The sequence below is a fragment of the Podarcis erhardii genome, assembly GCF_964252035.2.
Source record: "Podarcis erhardii genome assembly, chromosome: 6".
NCBI lineage: Eukaryota > Metazoa > Chordata > Lepidosauria > Squamata > Lacertidae > Podarcis > Podarcis erhardii.
The window spans coordinates 65,474,388-65,497,529 of NC_138510.1; the positions used below are offsets into that span (position 1 = coordinate 65,474,388).

Genomic DNA, 23,142 nt, shown 5'->3' on the forward strand with positions numbered 1-23,142 from the left:
AGCCTGAGGTCTGTAATCGACATACGTAGCTATCACAGTGCATGGAGAGGCAAGCAGGTGGCATGCACCGACCATGCAACACACATTGACATGACCGGACCCTGCTACAAATTTAATGACTAATCCTATGGCTGTAGAATGAAGGATCAAATGCAGGATCAAATGCAAGGTCATCACAGACGATACATTTACCTGGCAACTACCTGGATTACAAAATATTCTGTGTATCTTTTGCTAGTGCTGTAGTCATCTGCATGTGTTCATTGTGGCTGGGACCCTGAAACTAGTCTTATGATATGCCAGACTCATAAAATGCAAGTATAAATCCTTAGGTTAGAGAGAGAAGGCTGCAGTTTTAACCATCCTGGCTGCTCCTGCTTGATGGCCTAATAAAGCAAAGTTATGAATGGAAGCATGCTGTCTCTGATTCTGGAGGTAGTATACTGCCATAATGACTAGGAGCCATTAGTAGCTTTATCCTCCTAGTATTTGTCTAAATCCATTTTAAAATCATCCAGATTGGTGCCTGTAACGACACATTTCAAATTTCAGCTTTTTTGGACGATGCTGGGTTCTAGTATTTTAAAAGAGGGAGGAACACTTTCTTTGCATCGTGCATAATTTTATACATTTCTGTCCTGCCCGCCTTAACTTGCCCTTTCATTTAAACTAGAAGGCCCAAAATGTTGGAATCTTTCTTCATAGGGATATTGCTTCAGCTTCTTAATTGTTTGGGTTGCCTTTTTCTGAACCTTTCCCAGCTTACAGGATCCTTTTGAAGTGTAGTAACAGTATTCCAGTATTCCAGGGTTAGGTAAAGGATGCAGGTGGCACTGTGGTCTAAACACTGAGCCTCTTGGGCTTGCTAATCGGAAGGTCGGTGGTTTAAATCCACGTGAGGGGATGAGCTCCCGTTGCTCTGGCCCAGCTTCTGCCAACCTAGCAGTTTGAAAGCATACCAGTGCAAGTAGATAAATTGATACTGCTGCAGTGTGAAGGTAAACAAAATTTCTGTGCACTCTGGCATTCGTCACAGTCCTCCGTGCACCAGTAATGGTTTAGTCATGCTGGCCACATGGCCCAGAAAGCTGTCTGTGGACAAACGCTGACTCTTTCGGCCTGAAAATCGAGATGAGTGCCACACCCCATAGTCACCTTTGATTGGACTTAACTGTCCAAGAGTCTTTTACATTACCTTACCTTTATTGTATTCCAGGGTTGCACCATAGGTTCTTATAACAGGGTTATGATAATGGCAGTTTTCGTTTCAATCCCTTCCCTAAAGATCCCTAATATGGAATTTGCTGCTTTTTTTTTTTTACAGCTGCCCCACACAAGCTATCCACCTTGACTCATGGATCTCTTTCCTGGTCAGTCGCTACCAGCTCAATTGGCATGAGTGGAAAGGATGTATTTAAATATGAAGTGGTTCAGCAGACTAGAAATGACCTGAAACTTTTGCTTGACAGTGTGCCTGACCTAGTCAAAAGTTATAGAATAAGATGGTTGATGAGTGTCAGTTTTGTAGGATGAGATGGGTTTAGTCATATTTTCTGCTGCCATATAGCAGCATTGAATAGATTCTTGCACATAAAGGCCTAACCTATTTAGATCAGGATAGTTGAAGAACCATCTCTCCCCATATGAATCTGCCAACCATCCCACTGGGAATTCAGCATCTGAGGCCCTGCTCGGTATCTTTGACACATTCAGAGAGCAGTTGGTAGAAACACACAGCAATGGGTCCCTTTCGATGCAGAATGGCCTTCCTAAAGAAGCTGAGATGGCCTCCTCCTCACTGTTTTTTAAAATGTAATATTGAAATACTTCTGTTTTTTCTGAACCCTCCACCAACACCACTACCTAGTATTTGTTGGCGGGGCTAATGTGTATTTAAAATGTTTCTACTCTATGCTCTCAGATTCTAATGTATTAGATTTTATTAGGGCCAAAATGAAGGGTATAAAATGATTCTGTCAATAAATCTAAATAAATGCAGAACATTTGGTTTAGTAAAGTGCTGCACAATCAGAACACAGCTTAGATGGCATGGTTAAGAAATTCGCAAGGCGTGAAATCAACCTTGGTTCAAGTACTGTGTGGAAGTGTGTACGTACCTTTTTAAAGAATATTACACTAGTTTAACTTTATGCTATCCCTCCTCCCGAGTGAATTTAACCTATCTCACTTTAATTATTGTAATTGATATGCACTGCAAAAGTAGTCATGGCGGCCTGAGGCATATGTTGGAAACTCACTCTTACATTAGTTAACCTTTCCACTGACATTATTTACCTTTACACATGGTGTCTGTTTACATTTTGCTCTAGCTGCTGCTTCACATTTGCAGATGCCCTTGGCTTCTTGTTTAAAGAGAAACTTTAATTCACTTTCAGGAATTGCAGTCTCACACAGCAGATCTAAAGCCTGCTTTCTCTTTTTCTCTCCTTCTCTCCTTTGCATGTTTTTTTTTTTTCTTCTTCTAACACCATTTCTTTTCCTTCTGCCACCTGACACAGAGGGGAAAAGCCATACATTTGAAAACAATGGATGAGGCAGGACACTGCAGAACTTTATTTCATGTTGAGAGATTGTCCCTATTGCTTGGGTTCAACCATTTCAAGGAAACTGCACAGAAGGACATTTGTAAGTACATATTGTAGCCCCTCCATTTGCATGGAAAGTCTCTCTCTCCTCTGGACATCAGTACCTCCCAAAGTAGAAGGCAACTGCTCCACACTTCATCATTAGTGCCTCTGAAACTCCAGCAGGGTACAGGCATTGCTTCACTAAAGTAGTTGACCCAAGGCACAGAACTCCTCTAACAAACACACATATTATTCCTCAGGGTCACATACTCTCCACTTACCTGGCTAGGAAGCAACACACTCAAGTGAAAATATGACTCTCAATGTCAACATATGCTGCTCCTGTACCCTTTCCAAATCTATTGCTGCTTCAGTTGTGTTTATGTGTGGATGTTCCCCCCACTCAGACCCCAGTAATCACTTTTAGAGTTACGGGGAACCAGTGCAAAACAAATGTTGGCATTTGGAGGACTATGTTGGCCTCCTGTGAAGGTCAGGCTACTGCATTTATTTTATCTGGATTGGAAGAACCTCTGTCTGCTTGCAACTTTATGTTGGAAACACAGTAGAGTTCTAAAGGAGCAAAGTATGCTTTTCAGTAAGAGGCACAGAGCTCCTTGATGAAGATTTTTCATCTCTTTTTATACCTACCATCAATCAGTGTCATAGAATCGTAGAAACATCAAATTGTTGGAAGGGAACCCGAGAGTCATCTAGTCCAACTCCCTGAAATTCAGGAATTGCAACTAAATCATATATGACAGGTGGCCATCAAACCTCTATTTAAAAATCTCCAATGAAGGACAATCCACCACTTCTCATGCAAGTCCTTGTCACTTGTCAATAACCCTCTGGTTAGGGCCAAATAAAACTATGTTTACATCTCATGTTGATTAATGACTAGGCTTGTTTTGGCAATGCATGAAAACTGGTCTGACTTACCTGTTGGCTGCACTGAGACTCCTGCTTCAGATGGCAGATCACTCCAAGCCTGGCTTCCCACTTGCCACCATTTAGTCCTTGACCAAGGCTGCTTTGCCACATCACCAGTGTGGTCTGCAGCACTCCTACAGGGCTTGCTGAAGGCCCAGAGTCATTTATGCCTTTCTCTGAGAAAGGGTCCTTCTTTAGCGTGACGCATTCCGAACAAAGTGACCCTGGAGATTTTACCACAGCTGCTTTACCATTGCAAACATTGTTTAAAATTTAACACTAGGAGACTGTTGATTTTAAAGTCTGACTATTCCCAAGGGAGAAACTTTAGGTAGTATTTGCTGCTCCTGCAGCAAGGCAAGAGCGGGGCAGGCAATTTACCAGGCCACCTTGCCCACTAAATGACCTTAGGGTCCTTCATAAGAGTGAGGCACTGTTGAGCAGGAGGCCCTGAGGAACCTTAGCACTCCCTGCTATGGTGGCAAAACACAAATGGAGAGTGTCAGCAGGGAATGGCAACAGCTCTGTCTCAGGTGGCAGAATTTCTTGCAGCAGCCCATATCTGATGACTGCAGCATCAGGCTATCATTTGACTGAGTGAATGGGCCATCACAGATATGGCAGCACAGAAGGAGCATTCAGAAATCAAGAGATGTGTACATATGTTAGCAACCTTTTAAGCTCTGTTCAGGCATTAGGCTGGAATTGGGAATGGCAATGCATACAAGGGGTAGGGAGGCTGTGCCCAATGTCTCTGCACCAGCCCATTCCATGCCTGCCCTGAATGAATGGGAATGTCTGAGGTGTGTCCAAAGCATGTTCAGCTGAAAGTGCTTAGAAGCTGCCCATGATCAGGAAGCCTGCGTCACCAGGGTTCCTGATCACAAATAAATTTATGTGTTCAAGAAAATATGTCTAGATGTTCCCTTCAGACCTTCGTGCTTAGTGTAGAAAGGTGGGGTTGGAGCAGGCAGGTCCAGAGCACATGGAGGTATTGTGGCACAGCTGTTGCATGTGTTCCATACTCATGGTGGCATTCACTGCTCAGGCATAATACCTGAAGAGCATATAATAACCAACAATAATCAGTAATTTTCAACACTACCACTAGGATCATTTACTAAGCAGAGTGTAAGGAAGGGAATGGAGGGGTTGGTGGAGAACCATTGACAAACGAAAACTAATAGAAAGAACCACAAGAAGAAGAGCTTAACATTCCATGAACACACAAAGTCCCAGCGAGCAACAGCTCTTTGCGAACGCTTACAAACACAGCAGTACTTAAAGTTGGAGAAATCAGAGCTTGCTCTGACACATGCAGCTGAGCTTTTCAAGATTCCTTTGGTTTCCAACGGTGATTGTGAGCTTGACCCAAAGAATGTGGGTCACTTGGCAAATGTGATATCAGCTGGATGTAAATAACATCTGGTGCCCATTTCACTGAAACTGAAATAACAGCCGGATGTGCCAATGAAAGCTTAAGGAGCTGTTGACACACAGCATTTGATGGCACTTGGATAGTCCCAGGCTGATGACTTCTATGCATTTTTTAATGTTGATGGCTACTAATGTATTATCTATAAGAGGAGCAGAACATGGCTATAACCATAGCAATGTGATGATAATAAAGAGAGTAGTAAAAGATTAAGGTTTATTAGCCACAGTAGTATATTTAGTGCTAGCCTATAAATCTTTGTAACAAATCAGTGTTTTATTTAGTATTTAATAGCAGCTTTACTGATTGTAATAATATTTCAGGGCCAAGGTTTTAGAGCTGTGCTTAGAGAAATAGGTATCTATGTACTCCTCCTTGTTCACATATTTCATTCATAGCATAAGGACTGAAGTTAGTTCAAATGTTTGTACTCATGGATACAAGGCTGCATCAGAATTCTGCAGTGTTAGTTTTTTTGTTTTTGTTTTGGTTTTTAAAAGCTGGCCTTTTGAAAGTTTAGAACTGTATCTGCATTGTGCTTGTGCACGGGTCTGTATAATGATGTTCACTTTGCAGAGGCCCATAAGCATTAAAGCTGGCTTGAGCAACTTCTGGGTCACAGGTCCCAGTACGGCCCTTGAATCATCTAAGGAAGACACCTCCACATTGGGACTGTTGAAATGACCCTGCCACCTGTGCATTCTGCCTTGTTGAGGAGCAATACTCATCTTGCGTTCTGTTAAGTTATGGGCCTATCCACTTCAATGTGGAACAGATCAGCTCCCCGCCCCCCCCCAAGAAAACAACAACACTAGAACTAGTGAAGTGGTTTCTTGCATAATTTCAACTCCTTGGTTTCCAAGCAACCCCTCACAACTCTTAAGAGATGCGTCCCTGAATACTTACAGAAGGGAAATAGAAGATATGGGGTCCATATCATAGGATGTGGCCAGATTTGAGTTCAGTATTGCCTGTTCTGAGTGGCAGCATCTCCCAAGGGCCTCAGGCAGGTCACTTGCTTAACTGGTTATTTTAACCAGAGATGTTAGGAATTGAAGCTCAGCCCTCTTGCATCGTTTGAAGCATGTCTTCTACCACTAATATATGGAAACTCGCCATATCTCAGAGAAGACACCCCGACCTGGCCAACATGATCCACAGACACCCAAGACTCCCATTTCCCAACTAATGGGTATCTCAGTCAGAGCTTCATGAGCACTGGCAAGGAACAGTGACATCTCATAGACTACTGTTGCTTTAGAAAGGAGGGGCGGGCTTGAGGGCAGGTGTCCTCATTGGTAAGATACTGGATGCAAGAAAAACCACCCCTCTTCCTTTGAACATTTGCCTTCACAGCTACATCCAAGGGAACATGCATATCTCACCCATCTGGCTCCATGTGTGCTTTTGGGGACATTAGCCCAAACACGAGGAAGATCTGGAAAAGGCTTCTTTTATATTGCCCTTTGTATGTAAGCCCCATCCTATTGATGTGAAAGGCTTTTCCATTTGCCATTCGAACTACTATTTAAATTAATGCTGGTGGGTATAATAGGAGCTGAATGGGAAACAATGAATATGAAATAACTCACACACCAAGTTCAACTTTTATATACATTTCACACAGGTTATCACCAATCTTCCCAGTGGAATTGCCCCATATTGAAATCAGCCTGTCAGACCCACCATATTAACATGAAGCTGTTGAACAAAAAAAATATTCTTCTGGTCTTTGATGTTTTATTTTCTGTTTATCCAAAGCATGTCAGCAACTCCAACATGTGGTCCATGTCAGAAATCTGGGACAATACTTTATACAAACAAACACACAATGTGTCAAATTTCTACCTTTTCGCCCTGCTGTTAATGACAAGAAACGACTGTTTTCTCCAGCATTTAATCCTCTTTGGAGGATAGCACTTTCTATACTTCTTTTCACAGCATGCACAGAAGTTGTAATGCATGGCAGAGTTCATTATACATCTTGCTACCTCGCTCCTGAATTTTGCATAAGATACGCCAAGGTTTTTTTTTTTTATAAGAAGAACTTTTAGTTGAGGTAAATGGAGAGAACAGAAACACTTTAAAATTTCTTTATGCCTGTGTATAAGTTTTACACACAATAGTCAAGTGCTCTCTGTTGAAGTAATTTAAAATGATATATCAGATGGCTGCAATATGAATAAGTTCCTCACTTGGCCGTTGTAATCACACATAGTCTTTGTATCCCCTTCCGCTCTATTCCTGTCTACCTAAAGATGAACAAAATATAAAATGGAGGATAATTTCAACATACACATTAGCAAGGGAACAAAGGGAAACTGTTTTGAAAGGCTTTTCCATTTGGCACTCCCAACTACTGTTTAGATTAATGCTAGTAGGTATAATAGGAGCTGCTGGTTTTTTCCCCCTAGGCCAGGGTATAATGGTGTTTGGTCCTTTTCTACACAAAGGGATCCATCCACCTACAGACAAAGCCGTCTGTCTGTTACCACGGCCCTGAATGAAGTGACTGATGAGAATGTGAGTCAGATTCAGGTAGCAAGAAGGAAGCACTTATATTCCAGTTAACTACACTGTCCTGTCTTGATACAAATTATACAAGCTGAGATAATCAATAACTTATCAGCCTGCTGAGAACCTATTAGCATGTGGTTAACATGCTAGTGTTCAAAGTGGCGTTCTGCTGCGCGGAATGTGGCCTTTGGTATAGCACACTTCAGCGGTTTAAGTTCAATAATAATAACTCTTGTTTAACAAGATATGAGATTGACTCTTATAAATTAGAAGATTGTTTTCATGATCTGTCTAATCTACTCGATTAATAAAAAAAATAGACCAAAGCCTTTTGGCACAATTCATTTCTTACTTCCCCTTTCAAGTGGGCTCAAAATATGGGAAATCCAGCCTGCCCAATTAATCAGGCGGAACATCTTGAATACCTGCAGAGAATGCAGAGCCACTGCGATCAGAAAGTTGAAATTAAACACTTGAGCCTAAATTAAGGACCATTTAAAAGACAGCACCCATTGTCCAAGCTGAGCTCGAAAACTAATCACTTTTGCTCATTTCCCTTTAATAGACAATTTCAAGGAAAAATAATAATTTGCAAGTTCATTTAGGTCCTCGGATGTCTGCCTAATGTAGTTCATATTGAACAAGAAAATAGGAAAGGGCAGAAGAGTTCAACAGTAAATATTTCAGTCCCCAAACCATTTTGTTTTTAATTTGCACTCTTGCCTTGCTAATCAGTTAAATGGATTTCCTTGCTGTCTAGTCTTTAAAGAAACAAAACAAAACAAAACCCCAAACCATCCTTAAACAGTAACAGATGACTGCAACATATCATTTATGCTCTACACTTTGGGATTGTCATACTGCATCTGTGGGATTAAGCATTTTAAAGACTTGTCAGTTTTAATTGGAGGCTCAGCACAGTTCTCGTTTGCCAGATACATCACATCATCAAAATGGATTTTTCCCTCTCTTTTATCGTTTTATGAGAATTTGTAGACCTAGATAAAAACCATCTGTGAACAAAGCATGTAGACTTAAGTAAATAGCTCTCAGAAATTGACTGGAGCCTAATTTGTCCATTTCGCAACGATCTGCTGTATGCTTGATTGCTTTTGGAGCGGAGTGTGTGTGTCTATATATATATACACATTGTTGTGGGGGGCAACTCAAGTGGTTCTGAAACAAGAAAATCTCCAGAGTTAAGGATTTTGTTCATAATCGGTTTATACTCTAATAAACACACACATTTGTTTTCCATTTGTAGCACATACTCCTTGTAGCTTCTATTAAGGCTGAGGCCCAAACTAGTTGGCAGTCTTACAGAGCCAACACTTTGACCCATTTCAATTTGGCCTCAAGCCTGGTTTGGTCACTCTGGTTGATGACCTATATCTGGAGAAAGATTTCTGGCCACCATTCTGCATCTTCCACGATGACCCTTAATTAGTGTGTGGGTGTGTAGTTGTGGGTGGTTGTGGCACCTGTCACAAAAACATTGGGAAATATTGAAGGATTTTTTAGTTATTATTTTTTTGCAAAGTGGCCTTCTTTTTCTCAGGGTCTGAAAAAAGAAAACTCTCATAACATTTCATCAGCAAAATGTTTCCCTAAAAGACTCCACTCAGCTTTAAACAATGCTGACCCACATCATTATTGTTAAGTGTATTTAGATGCCTTTTTTCTAAATAATGCTAAAGTGGCTCAGAAGAACAATAAAGAAATCATTATATAGGTACAACAAAGCATAATAATATCGATCACATTTCACATATATAGTATTATATACCTACATGAGCAAGCTAACAAAAACATTCACATTGACATCTCCCTAAACAGAAGAAATACATTCTAGGCACTGTCAGCAACAGGAACAGACTTTGTCGTTGGAGTCATGCCCTCCCAGGAGGGATGGAAGTGGGCTAGACAGAGTGCAGGGGACTGGTTTTGCTGGACTCAAGAACTAGATTGTCTCTGGCGCCTGCAACTGCAGCAGCCACCTCTGTAGCTGAAATCACTCAAGGTCCTGCCTTCCTAGGTCAGATGGAAATGAGCTGCGCCAACATGACACTCCAAATTTCCTCTTCTCTATCTCACATCATTGGCTGCCACTGGAAAGTGAGGGGAAGCAGGTTACATGGGAAATCTTGACAAGAGGTAAGTACTACCAGAGGTTTTGGAAAAAGAAGCTCAATGTGTGAGTGTGATTTCTGTGGTGGGTGCAAATTTAGTGTTGTCACAACTAGTAGGGTCCCAAGATTCTGTTGCAATAATACTCCTGTCAGATGTCAGAATCACACTATTTTACATTTAGGAAATTTGGTGCATCCTCTAGATTAGTGGTGGGGAGCCTGTGATTCTCCAGATGCATCTGGACTCCAAACATCCCCCCCCAGCTCCAGTCCGCATGAGCAAGGGACTTGGGGCTTGAAGCCCAGCAACATTTGGAGGGTAACAGATTCCTCATCACTCCTCTAAATAGTGCAGCTGTTGTTATCCTGATTGTTGTTTGATTTGATTAACATATACCTGCACCATTTTTCTTTAATTCTATTTTCATTTTCTAGATACTATGGTATTTTCCTGTTGTAGGATAAAGAGCAGCAGGGAGTTTTAAAACAACTCTCCCTCTAACACTCTTCTGCTCTGTCACCTTTGAAGTTAGAAATGTTTCAACTGGAGTTTCTGTTGCTTTTTGGGGGTGTATACTTTCCTCATCACAGTAATATACATCTTTCTAACCAAAGAACCAAACACCTCTGCCACCATACGGTCTTTTTTTTTTACTTCATAAACTTATGCTGATTCATTCTGGAATTATCCTTATAAATTTCATGGATACTACTTTTTACTAATTCAGTTTGTCATCTTGGAGATTATAGATTTTACTAATCTCAAAACTTTGCCAATGTCTTCCATCTGTTTTATGGGTGGAAATATTGCAGTGTAGGTATGGGAGGAATGGAATAGCTTATCCAAAATCAGGAGTTAGAATGGTAGTAAAGGTAAAGGTAAAGGACTCCTGACAGTTAAGTCCAGTCACGAACGACTCTGGGGTTGTGGCGCTCATCTCTCTTTACTGGCCAAGGGAGCTGACATTTGTCCACAGACAGTTTTTCCGGGTCATGTGGCCAGCATGACTAAGTGACTTTTTGCAAAACCAGAGCAGTGCACAGAAACGCCGTTTACCTTCCCGCCAGAGTGGTACCTATTTATCTACTTGCACTTTGATATGCTTTTGAACTGCTAGGTGGGCAGGAGTTGGGACCAAACAGTGGGAGCTCACCCTGTCGCAGGGATTTGAACCGCCGACCTTGCTTGACTGGCAAGCCCTAGGCTCAGTGGTTTACACTACAGCACCACCTGTGTCCCTGGAATGGTAGTACCATATGCTATAAAGCATGGACAGGGTGTAGGGGTGGGCAGGGTTATAATTTGTTTTGTTTTTTAAAAAGAAGGTAGGAGTGAGAAAATAATGATGAATGCTACAGTGCTTGAAAACATATTTATTTAACTAAAATAATCAGATTGCAATGATACAATGAAAACAGCAGTCTAAAAACACTATGCAACCCATCACAGGAAATCAGAGAAAACAACTGCCATCAAAGCAGGAACCATTTACAAAATACGCAGCACAGCATCTTAGCTAAGGGCAGATAAAAGCAGAAAGGTTTTCAATGTCTGTTTGAAAGTGAATAAAAATGGAGCCAGGTGTATATCTTTTCAGAGGGAGTTCCACAAACATGGGGCCACCAACCAAAAAAAGGGCATTCCTCTAGTGCCTGCCAATCTATTTGTCCTTGATGATGGCCCTAAAGAAGTCCCTGTAGCAGAATTGGCAAATTCAATGCAATCTGAGAAGAATCGTGATTCAAGAATGATTAGATGGAAGGTTCTTTGGCTCAGCCTTCTGTGATGAGGCAGACTCCTAGGACTCTTATACCCAACATTCTTATAATATGTTAACCCACATCAAGCACAGTGTGGTCAATTGGAGGTGGTGTGAAGGGTGGAAGGAGGAGTGGATTTTAGTGACAACTCACAAGCCAAATACCTCTTGACTTCCATGGCTGGCTTGACAGGCCACACAAGTGTCAGTTCGTCTCTGATATTGATAGTGATTTGTGGCCATCTTAACAAGGCAGTGCTAGTATCATCTATCAAGCAGCAATCTTTTGAATTGGCTGTGGTCTTTAAAAACAAAACAACCACCCCGTTATGTCTGTGGCAGTGTCAGCCCCTCTTCAGAATTATGTTCTGTGTAAATTTAGCGCACATAATAGCTAATAGGCAATAGATGACAAGAGACACCTTGAACTAAAACCAATGCACATAAATCTTTACTAATCAAAGTCTACTGGCTGGTTGAACTTCTGCAATTTCCCTGAACAGAAAGACCCTGGAAAAAAGCTCTCTGATAATAAGTTCTGAACGGGTGGGAAAGTTCATATGAATGTCACTGCCCCAAATGTCTATTGGGTTTTGTCAGCAATTCAAACTATAGATCTTACTATCATCAAATTCTTGTCTTGGTCCTTAACTGGTTCCCTAAAGGAAATATTGTAAGGTCTGTTCTGGAAAGACGCTTTATATGTGTTAAACAGACCACACTACTGAAAAGCTTAATACTCTAGCCTGTCTTCCTCTGGTTTCTAGGCAAATTATCAGAGAAAGGAGAAATGGTATTTGTTCAGATGCATATTCACCAAAAAAAACCCCATACAAACCTTGCAGCTATTCCTACAATAGGCAAGGCAAGTAAGGAGAAGAAATGGTTTGGGGTTGGCCAGGGACACTTTAAATAGAAGATTACAATAAATCATAGTCCATATATATATATTCTTTGATGGATCCAGAGAAGATCAAGAGGAAAACTGCTCATACAGTGGGGCTTTCTGAGCTTCTCCCCTGCACCCCACTATGTCTCCCAGCGGCTGACCCCACCCAGCCACTCTTGAGAACTGATCTGTAATGTTGAGAGATGAGACTTCGGGAGCTCTAGAATTTAAGACTTGATTTGCTGGGCTTGCAGTGCTATCAAGTCCAGCATTGTCTCCAACAATGGCTGAGCAGGGAAAGTCTCACAAGCAGTCACTGAAGAGGATGGAATTTATCTGTTATTTCTTCTGGCTTCTAGTGTTTGGAGGCTTACTGCTTCTGTTCATGGAAGTCCTCTTATTATCATTGCTAATAGCTGGTTGTCCAAGACAAGCCTATCAACTTCAGCCATGGTTTTGCTTCAGTACAGCCCACTGCAGTTGCCTCCTCCATGGTGGATCCTGCATTTAGCAGGGGGTCAGACTAGATGACTTCCAAGATCCCACCCGTCTCTACATTTCTCACAATAGTTGCTTACTCTGTGCCATTTTCAGCACACAGTTTCACTTAAGACCGCCACCAGCAATTCCTTTATACATGCAACTTAAATAGCATTTGGATCAGATCCTAATCGCATGGACCCAAAATGTGGTCACCCCTCCAGTTTCCTTCTGATCTCAGTCTATCCTGAAGCTTTAAAATGAGCATTTGCCTCATGGTTGGTCAGAAGATGTTTCATCTTGAGCCTTGTGTCCTCGTGTTTAATGCTGCCTCTGTTTGTTTTCCCTCTGGCGTTTACTTAATACCTGCAGCTTGTAAACTAATATTTAAGTGCATGTTGAGATTGCCGAGTTAGAGATAGAGTCATAAAAGCCTTTTGCCACCACTCACTGTGTATGTAGGCAGCTTATCGTAGAGCTCACTTGGGAAACACACATTTTCCAAGTTGCATTAAGCCAGCACTTTCCTGATATATTAACACTTCTTTTTCCTTGAGCAAAACAAGTATGTTCTCCTCCCCCACCCCCACCCCAATGCATCTTCCTCTGATTCAAGCAGTAAAAAAACAAACAACCCTCCAGAGCTCCTCAGGGGAAAAGGATCTTGTGAAATTTCTGTCTTCTGATTTAAATAAAAATACAAAAGACTCCCACCCCAGAAAGGACTTTGTGGCGGACGGAACAGAGTGAAGGCTATTAAGCTTTTTTATTCCAGAGTGCCCATTTATGCTTATTCCTTCCCCTGCTTTCAACAATCAGACCACTTTAAAATTCACTCACTTGCTGGTGAGTATGTAAATGTAAATAGATGGATTACACTTGCTGAACTGTTGAGTGGGGAAATGGTCACATTGTAAACAATGGAGCTGTTCACTGGGGGAAAAGACTGCAAACTGTCACTGTACCTGTTGCCAGTAGTTCCTGTTTCAGATTCAAAGATATTCTGTGAAAGTGGAGAAGAAGACTTGTCTGACATTTAGAGGATTGTCTGATGCAAGTCCTGCAACGTAACATAGTGGGAGTCCATGAAGCTCTGAGATGTCGGAGCAGAATCAGACCATTGCCAGAGTCAGAAGGTTGTAAGAAGGCACTGAGACAAATTTCTGCTAACCCTGCTTGAGCTACACGCCTCTCTCTCTCCCACACACATTATTACTACATGTCTCATTCATAACTTAAATGACTGAAATGCAATGATAAAATTTGCACTGAACTCAAAATTACCTGAAAATAGGTCGAGGTGAAAAATTCAGGGAATGAGGCAGCCAGACTGTTGACTGGGAGCCATAGCGGTCAACATTTCCCTTTTTAAAAGGGAAATTCCCTTATTCCGAATAGGATTCCTTGCAAGAAATAGGGAAAGTTGACAGCTATGCTGGGAGCGGCTGCCGAGACCATATAACACCAGTCTTGAAAGGCCTACACTGGCTCCCAGTACGTTTCCGAGCACAATTAAAAGTGTTCGTGCTGACCTTTAATGCCCTAAATGGCCTCCATCCAGTATACCTGAAGGAGCGTCTCCACCCCATCGTTCTGCCCTGACACTGAGATCCAATGCCGAGGGCCTTCTGGTGGTTCCCTCACTGTGAGAAGTGAGATTACAGGGAACCAGGCAGAGGGCCTTCTCAGTAGTGGCACCCGCTCTCCCATCAGATGTCAAGGAAATAAACAACTATCTGATGTTTAGAAGACATCTGAAGGCAACCCTGTTTAGGGAAGTTTTTAATGACTGATGTTTTAATGTATTTTAAATCTTTTGTTGGAAGCCGCCCAGTGGCTGGGGAAACCCAGCCAGATGGGTGGGGTACAAATAATAAATTATTATTATGCTTCTCTGGTGGAGATGGGAGGCTGACATTATTCATCACTTTCAGAGATGGGGGCTTCTAGAGCAATCAAAACACCTTTGTGCTAGACTAGGATGTTTATGGATTGGGCTGAGGTGTCCACCCACTAGCTCTTCTGACCTCTTATCACCTGCAGAGTAACACCAGCACAGAGCTTTTCCTGCTGAATGTGAACGTGGTGGGGAGGGGGAATACCACCAGTGAGGTCCCTGCTAGCAGCAGCCAGCAGCAAATTCCAAAATGGAGCTTTCTGGAAATGGAGCCATGTAGGCAATGCAACATTTTATAGGCCCTCCAAAAAAGGTGGTATTGAGCCACCAAATTTGAAATACTTTTATAATGCATTCTAGTTAAAACATGTGAGTTATTAAGGGATCCAAGAAAATAAATTAGGTTCATTTGGAGTTGCCACCTTCTGTTTCCACTTATAAGCAATGCCTTTCTTGCACCTATCCTGTGCGGCACTCTGCAAGATGCCCAACCCCTTCATGTATACCATGGAGATACATGAATATATCTGTACCACAGGTAGTTATTTACAGTCAATGCACAAATTGCAACAAGGCGCACCTCCTGGGAGGAGATGCAGTGTAGTGAGATAAAGATGACAATGTGAGCAATTCATCTGCTTGAAATTAGGACCACCTATGTGCCTAAGATGCTACAACAGGCTTGGAGCTGACATCCAGTGGAGTTGGACAGGTCCATTTCTCTCTTCACTCTCACTTGTTGCTACATCAGTGCATGCTACTCAGTATACTCTCTTAACTTGTACACATCTTTAGTATCTCGGTAGGAAAAAACCAAACGAATTAAGGAAGCATTTTGGAAAACATTACTTGATTCCCATCATCTGCAATTTAAGAGTGCACAGAGAAAAGAGCCCATTGGGACTATCATATTCACATCTGTGCATGGATCTGTGAACATTAGAAGAAAAAACATTTTACAAATACAATCTGCTGACTTGCTTGGGTTGTTGTGGCAGAGAATACCTGTGCTTCAACGGATGGCAGCTTTCCAAGTTAAGAATATTTATTTGTTCCACCACATGTGGTGGTTGTGTAGCATAATTAAAAATTATTGGGAAATGATCTATAATGAACTTTTAAAAATGCTTTAAAAATCCTTTTCTAAAAACCCAGAAGCATTGCTGTTGGTGTTAATAACAGCAGAAGTCACCAAAAAAGAGAGATTTTTTTCCTATATGAGACAACAGCCGCACATGTGTTACTAGTGCAAAAATGGAAAACAGATAAGGTACCAGCAAAAGAAGAATGGCATATCAAACTGTTAGTATATGTGGAGCTAGCAGGGATGACCACTAGAATGCGAAACCAAACTGCTGAAGGATATAAAGAGGACTGGATATATTTTACTGAATATATGGAGAAGTATTATAAACAGACAATCAACCTAGCTGGATGGTAAAATTTTCAGCAGTGTAAGAAATAACTAAAGTTTATATAAGGGGTTGCGGTAGATGGGATGAACCAAGAAAACGTGAGGAAATCAGGAGAAAAAAGGAAGCATGGAAAGAGAGGATGGGAAGTTGATTAAGGAATCCCCCCTCCCATTTTTTATTTCAGAGATTCTTCTCTTTTTGTACTACTTTTGTTCCACCACCCTCTAGGAAGTATTCAAGTGGTCATAAATGTATACATGTTCTACATCTACAGGATACGTAGTTTTTTTGTAACCAGAGAGCTCAAAAGCTCTACTCAAGATTCCTTTTTAGATTCTAATTGCACGATTTTCTAAAATGGCATTCTATGTTTCTTTTTTTTTATAAGACAAATTGTGTTCATGAAAGTGATAGAAGGAAGAAAGCAATGGCCAGAAGAGAACAGAAGGTAATAAGGAGAATTTGTGCTGTGGGTGGTGAAAGGAGCAGGCTTAAAAACTTACAGAAGTTAAAATGGTTCAAACCTAATTAGGGGCATAGAACGCTGTAGCAACTTGGAAAAAAGTTTGCCACATGCCAAGTCAAGACAAAAAAGACAGAAGGCTATTGATTGTAATGTTCTATGAGCAAAAGTAATTAAAAACAAAAAAAAGAAAGTTTAGATCTGGAATTTGGTGATAGCTGCAATAGAAATAAGTGAGAAGTATTTGGGGGGAACTGACCAATTCCGCAATGACAATTTCATGTCTTGAAAATTATAGCCTTTCAGACTGATCATATTGATTGGAAGTCTCACTGAATTCACCAGGACATCCTCTAGCAGAAGTACGCTGGATTAGAGCCCTACAGGTATCGAATCAATGAAATTATGTCCTCTATCCAAATAACCAGTCATGTGGACCTGTTGTGTTATTCCAAGTTTCAGAATATAAACAACATGTGTCCATTCTAGGCTTCAGATTGGTCTTTTTGGCAGAGAGAAGACTGCTGCGACTACTGATTAATACATCTCTTGACATATATAAATGGCTTTGCTGGTTCTTAATTCAGAGTATTGAAAGTACGAGGAGAACAGAAGAGTATGCATTAATTGCATCACTGGGTAGCCTGAGAACAGTAAGTGAGACTCATTTGCAAGGCAATTTGGAATCCCTTAATAATTGTTATAGTCTTTGATCTCTGTATCTGATATATATATATGAGAGAGAGAGAGAGAGAGAGAGAGAGAGAGAGAGAGAGGGAGAGAGAGAGAGAACTACATGAATGAGTCTATTCAGAACTGTTGTTTTGAAAAGATGGATTTCAAAAGACTTAAAAAGATCTCACTTCACACCCACAGATGAGAAGTGGTCAGTGTGGAACTTTGATCTAGATATTCCATCTGTCACATTTTTGTCATTGATGGTCCTTCAGTTTGGCCTTTAGCTGGGAGGGGAGTATTTCATCTTATATTCATAAGAACACTGCTTTCTTTTTTGCCTGTTTCTCTTTTTTAAATCTCGCTTATTTTTCATCATGTCAATGGAATGTAGCTATGGTTTTCTTTCTGGAGATACTCATTCAGTGATTTCTGGGCTGGTGCAGATATTTATGTTAAAAGTAACCATGAGCAGGCATTTTGTGACTTATAAATCCACTTTCAAAAATATTCTGGTGAATCCAGTGCTGAACACAGTGTGAAAGGAAAACCACACAAAGGTACAGTTCATAGAAATCTCCCGCTTTTTGCAGAGCAGCAGAATTTGTGGGAACCAAAATTCTGCAAAACTTGGGTGAATGTATGGATTCACATGTAAACACAATAATACAGCAGAGAAGACAAGTTTGTGTTCTTTGTCTAGCACACTGTTTCAGCGCTGTTCACAACATCCATACTAGCTTCAGTGTATTCATGGCTTCCTATTCATTTTAACCGAGAAAGCCAATCTGTACGAGCAAAGTAATGTTTATGCAAAGTAGTTATCATAGTTAAGATGAATGAGGATATTGTTCCAGGAAGGGGAGCATGAATGTCCCAGCTAGGGAAGACCACAACAGATTGTCTGATTGTATTTATCTATATTCAGACAGAAAAGAAATCTACTGTATTAAAGCTATTTCAGAACATCAAATCTGGCAAGGCGGACGCATTTAGTTTTCAGAGCTGTTGTTGCTGTATGATGGGATGTTCAAATTCCCAAGGCTTTCTTTTCACTCAAGCTAGTTGCTGGAAACAAAATTGCTTTCTTCATTAAACTCAAACTTTAATTTTCAATATATTAAATTTATGAGTTGTTTGAAGCAATAAAATGTTCTTTTTATTGATTTTGTTCCTCCAATTATTAAACTAAGATTGTCATTTGGAGGTAATCTCTGTCATGATTTCTTTTCTATATAATCTGACTTTGATATTTATGAGATGAACAAGGTAAATTAAATGTGATTGTTTTAAAGGAAGAAAAATAAAATTCAAATTAGTTCACTTGTAGACATACTATTCTCATTATATTGTTGTACTATAAATACGGGCTAAATTGCATTGCTGTATAGAACCAAAATTTGACTTATATGATATCCAAATGGATAAGTTCAATCCTTTATATCTACTCAAATGTACGGTAGGTCCTATTGAACTTAATGGGACTTACAGATAACTGGCTATAGGATTGGAGGCTGATTTGTAGTTACAAGGAGTGTAAGAGTTAGACATTCTTTACTGATGATGATGAAGAAGAATTATTCAGCTTCTTATCTGCCTTCATCATAAGGACAGGTCACATCAATTTAAAAATGCAAGATTAAAAACGGTTTAAAACAAATGATAGTCACAAGTATAGGATGAGTCCTAAAATAACTATATCTCAGGTGAAATAAATTAAAAAATTGTCCAGTAGCACCTTAGAGACCAACTAAGTTTGTTCTCGGTATAAGCTTTTCACGTGCATGCACACTTCTTCAGATACAGTGGAACCTCGGGTTACATACGCTTCAGGTTACAGACTCCGCTAACCCAGAAATAGTACCTTGGGTTAAGAACTTTGCTTCAGGATGAGAACAGAAATCATGCTCCAGCAGCGCAGCGGCAGCGGGAGGCCCCATTAACTAAAGTGGTGCTTCAGGTTAAGAACAGTTTCAGGTTAAGAACTGACCTCCAGAATGAATTAAGTTCTTAACCACTGTACACTGAAACACAAGTCACCAGACCCTTATATATAGTGGGAGGGTGGGGTGGGGTTTGTCTCAGAAGGGTAGTAGGAGATGGGTGATTGACTCATGGGTATGGTAAACCTGTTGACGACTGTTAACGACTGAATCTACCTACCTGAATCTATATCTCAGGTGTCAAAGATGAGGAAAAAGGGGTGCAAATATTATTAATAGTAATATTTTTTATTCTACCCTTCTTCCTAAAAAAAAAGTCTAGATTAGTTCTTCACTTCAATTACTAGCAAGTCAGTTTCTGTGTAATTTCTCTGCTTATGGGCCAACCACAGTTAAGGACTTCAGATCCCACTGATTTCAGTGGGAGAGATTTTGAGCACATACTTAATTCTTTCATTGAAATTAATCAGTGGGACTTTGTATTTAACTTTGCCTGGATTCCTGCTCATATAACAACTATATTTCACCTCTTGTAAGAACTGTAATGTGACATTTCAGTGAATGAAACTCAAACACTTCTCATCTAAAGATGTAAAATAATCATAATTGTGCTCTTTGTATGTTTGGTACAAGTCTAAATGTTTTTTACTCTGAATAGGTTTCCAGCGGCCCAGAAATATGGCTTCTCACATTGTAGAATGAGCCCTGTAACAACACAAGCAAAGATAAAATCTTGGAACTCTTCAGTTTCTTCCAGAAGTGCTCCCTATTTTCTGTCTTGTGTGCAGTTTCATATCAAGAAATGCCCCATTCTTAATAGGATAATGGAGCACCTCTTTTTAACATTAAAGTACATTGCTGTACACCCTATGATATTGCTCTACATGAGGCCTGCAGTGGCACATGAAGGGCAGAGCAGCAGTGGGTCCTTTCACTAGCAGCAGTAGTGCTTGTTGTCAGGATGGGACGAGACCCATGGCAGTGGCAAGGTCAGGGGAACTCCACATTCACAGTGGGGGTTGCAGTGATAGCAACTGTGGGACTGCTGCCGTCAATGAGGACCACTTCTCCCCTGATGAACTGAACCCTGCACTCATCATCTGAAGCCCTTCTTCATGTGTGTCTTCTGTGAGAGTGGGCTTTTCCTGCCGCGGTTCTTCATTTGTGGAATGCTCTCCTCAAAGAGGCTCACCTAGTGCCTTTGTTACATATCTTTAGGTGCCAGTCGAAAACATTCCTCTTCTCCCCAGATTAATTAAACAATCTATGGCCTTTTAAACTGGAGGGGGGGTATTGTTTTTGTTTATTATGGTGTGTATTTTTGTGTCTTTACATTGTAAACTTCCCTGTGATCTTTAGATGAAGGGGCATTATAGAAATTTAAATAACAACAACAGCAACAATATCCTACTGTTACCCTAACATCACCCCCACCTTTCCCCATCCTCATTTTCTTTACCAATTTGAGCAGTAATTTTGTACAAGTTTTCCTGTGGCTGCATTTTTCATTTGTCTCTCTTCTGCACCCCATTCCCCCCTCTTCCTTCTATACAGCTCTTTCTCTTATATTGAGGGTTAAAGGGACAAGAAAAGAATTGAAAGCACTTAAAGTGGATTATATCACACCACTGTGATGTGTCTCTTTTACCACTACTGAAATAAGAAATCTTACAGAAAATGCTAAAATTAGGGAATGTTCTTGTTACTAACAAAACAGAAAAAGAACAGAATGTCCCAGTAGGTCAGTGCATTATATTAATTTGTTCAACCCTTCCATCATTAAAAAAGGATCTGGTACTGTAGGTCACTCAAAATTAAGCTTTTGAAAGGCAGCACCATTGAAAGGCAGCCCCTGAGATTTTGGCTTCTGAACTACATAGATATTTTTCAGTGCATGAATAATATTAGCACTTTTCAACACCTTTGACAAATCCTCTCCTCAATTAAATGTATCTCAGTTGTTTTGATTTGGTACTTGACACTGACACTTGATGCTGACTGGCAGGCCACGGCCATCTGGTGAGCTTCAGGGCTGAGGGGGGATTTGAACCCTGCTCTCCCAGGTCTTAGTTTGATACGTTAACCGCTGCCCCACACTGGCTGTCCTTGTGACAATCACTGTTTATTGGCTGAGGATGAGCAAGTGATCAAACAGTGACAGAAGTGAGGAGGCCCCAGGGATTGGCAGTGGGGGCTTCTGCTCAGCTGTGGGCCTCATCACACGCCCAATGCAGCCAAACTGTGATGCCAGCACTGCTGTCAGCTTATCATAGGACTTCCTTATCAGAAATGTGTTTAGATAAATTTGCCTGCCATGGGCAGAGTAAACCACTGCTTAAAAATGGCTATACCAGGTCACAGGTCAAGGGAGTGTGAGCTGGTTTAGTCTCAGGCAGACACATGACTGAACACCTCTGAGATTCTTAGAGTTATTTGGTTATACTGATAGACAAGTATTGGTCTTTTCGAGGGGTTGCCACTTTCCTTAGACAATATCCACAATGATTTCTTTGGACTCAAATGTCCTATATTGTGGGTTTCATTCAATACTGGGCCTATTCAGAGTAGACCCACTGAAATTACTAGATATGCATAACTTGGTTTCAATTAATTTCAGTAGGTTTACTCTGATTAGGACTTAGTTGGATACAATCCTAAGGAATTTGCCACCTATAGGCACAACATGCAGCACACACAGAGATTCATAGATTTTACAGTTGGTTCAATCCAAGGTGGCAAGATTAGCACCCCCAGGAACTTTGTTAGAGCTGAAGTTTTCCTCCCCACTGACCACATTCTGTTACTGAAAAAGCAATATAACAGTTTAATATCACCCAATATGACTTGGCACACAGTTGTGTTCAACATGTTTTTAGAACTCCAAGGGCAGAACAGAAATTTCCTGGTCATAATGAGCAGATTTGTACTTCAGGATCACTAAACTGTTTTTATAGATATATGAAAGACACACATCACAATATAAAAAGGTGAATGGTTCCAACTACCAGACCTGAACCAGAAGCAGATAAGATGTTTGGTGTGGCCTGATCAGAGAAAGGTTTATATGAGCCCAAACTTGTAAAGGCCAGATTACAAATCCTTTTTGTGAAATTATCTGACAAGATATACATCAAAGTATAAATGCTGACACTGTGAATACATACCGGTGAAGGGAATCAGGATCACTGGAAAGTCATCGGACAAATTAATCCAGGGAAAGGGCCTAGGAAAAGGAGAGAAGAAATGAAACAAGGCTCCGGAAGTACATGTGTGGCAAAGCTGCTAGGCTACCTTCCTGCAAGGAGGGTTGCTATTGCAGTGAGGAGGTTGGCACAGGGCAAACACACCAGCTGACCCAATCTGGTCTCCTGCTGATGTGTTTGCACCATGCTGCTCTCCCTGTTACCTTGTCCCGTTCCTTACCAGTAAGCAACAACAACCCACCTCCTAGGAACCTCCATAGCTCAGTGAGAGAGCATCTGCTTTGGATGCAGAATGTCATATGTTTAATGCAGGTGGGGCCGGGAGAGACTCCCACCTGAAACCCTGGAGAAGTCACTGCCAATCAATATAAAAACTGAGTTAGATGGACCAATGGTCTGACTTGGTATAAGGCAGCTTCCTATGTCCCTACGAAGCGAACGTAGTGGTTCCTCCCCATCTGGCAAGCAGCTCCTGGTATGGGGCATGGGGAGAGCAGGAGGCACATGTTTATCAGAGGAAGACTAGCCTGGAGTCTGAGAAGAGAAGGGAAATGGGAGCATTGAATGGCAAGAGAAGAGAGTTTTATGCATCAGGAAGTAAGAGGAGCAGAAGTGAGAAATTGCACCTTTCTTTTCAAATAGCCTGCAAAAGCTTTGGCTGGAGGCCTGTAGTCTAAATGTTGTCAGAGACTCGGTTTAAGACTGACCTGAGAGATCTCATCGTTTGTTATTTCATGCTAGATTAAACTCCAAGTGTCTGGAGAAGGCAAGGGCAGCAATAATATATGCAGGTTTTTATATTGTTACATTCTTGA

At 41.0% G+C, this 23,142-nt stretch overlaps 1 protein-coding gene and 1 long non-coding RNA gene across 3 annotated transcripts in view; both read right to left on the reverse strand.

Moving 5' to 3' along the window:
• NEGR1 (neuronal growth regulator 1) overlaps positions 1-23,142 on the reverse strand; it is a 573,510-nt gene that overhangs the window by 519,587 nt on the left and 30,781 nt on the right. The gene's annotated exons all lie outside the window — the stretch shown is intronic.
• Positions 2,426-22,337, reverse strand: LOC309344107. Its single transcript, XR_014157621.1, has 3 exons — positions 22,289-22,337; positions 3,240-3,314; positions 2,426-2,510 (listed from the first exon to the last, which is right to left on the reverse strand). It is a non-coding gene; the product is annotated as an uncharacterized lncRNA (long non-coding RNA).